Raw genomic sequence first — 957 nt, forward strand, 5'->3', positions numbered from 1 at the left:
GTGAAGAGCTGCCTCACTGGAAAAGGCCTTGATGCTGGGAAAGATCAAAGAGAAGGAGAAGGGGAGAACAGGATGAGATGGTTGGATGGCATCACCACCTTGATGGACATGAGTTTGAGCAAGCTCCGGGAGTTAAGGATGGACAGGGAAGCCTGGTGTACTGCAGACCGTGGGGTCGCAGAGTCCGGCACGAATGAGTGAACTGAACTGACTAATGAGCCTTCTGCCTCATAGAATTTTGAACCTATGGTGAATGGGCTGACATCATAATCCATTTTTTTTTCTCATAACACACATTCAGTAATTGGTAGTAGTTACTGCAGCAATCACTATCATATAAAACTCAGTAGCTTTTACGAAAAACTTTTATGTAGAAAACCACACAGCAATATAAATGTTTTATAGCAGGTAGTTAACTTATTTCAAAAATCAGGAAACTGGAACAATCATAAATTACATCCCATGATTAACTTCATGTTTTCAAGTTTCAAGGGAAACACTTTTTAAAAGGAAGGCTTAGCTGGCAAAAACGCATTAATGGAGTTTACTCCTGTGAAACAGATCTCGCAGGTTGCAAACGGGGGTCAAAGAAAATTCCAAATTCATTCTGCAAATACATGTAGGGTCACTAGGTATCCAGAGTCTTCAATCTTTCTGTCCACTGTTAAGACCCATCTTTTTTCAGGACTCTATCAACTGAATAAGAGCAGCAGGCGAAAGAGATGGCAGGATTAAATCTCTAGCGTTGCTAGTCTACCTCGTCTTCCGTTCAAAGTCTGGCGCGCATTTAACTTCCGGGAAAGACGCCCTGGCGCCCACGCCCGCACCCTAGGTTCCCACGCTCCCAGAGGCGGTTCCGGGCGCAGGGGCTTCGGGGCCGCGATCGGGCATGCGTGCCAGTTCCGCGCATGCGTGCCGGCCCCGCGCAGGCACTGCGACTCCGCGCATGCTCAGAGG

The sequence above is a fragment of the Bison bison genome, unplaced genomic scaffold (assembly GCF_000754665.1).
Source record: "Bison bison bison isolate TAMUID 2011002044 unplaced genomic scaffold, Bison_UMD1.0 scf7180017864481, whole genome shotgun sequence".
In the NCBI taxonomy this organism is placed as follows: domain Eukaryota; kingdom Metazoa; phylum Chordata; class Mammalia; order Artiodactyla; family Bovidae; genus Bison; species Bison bison.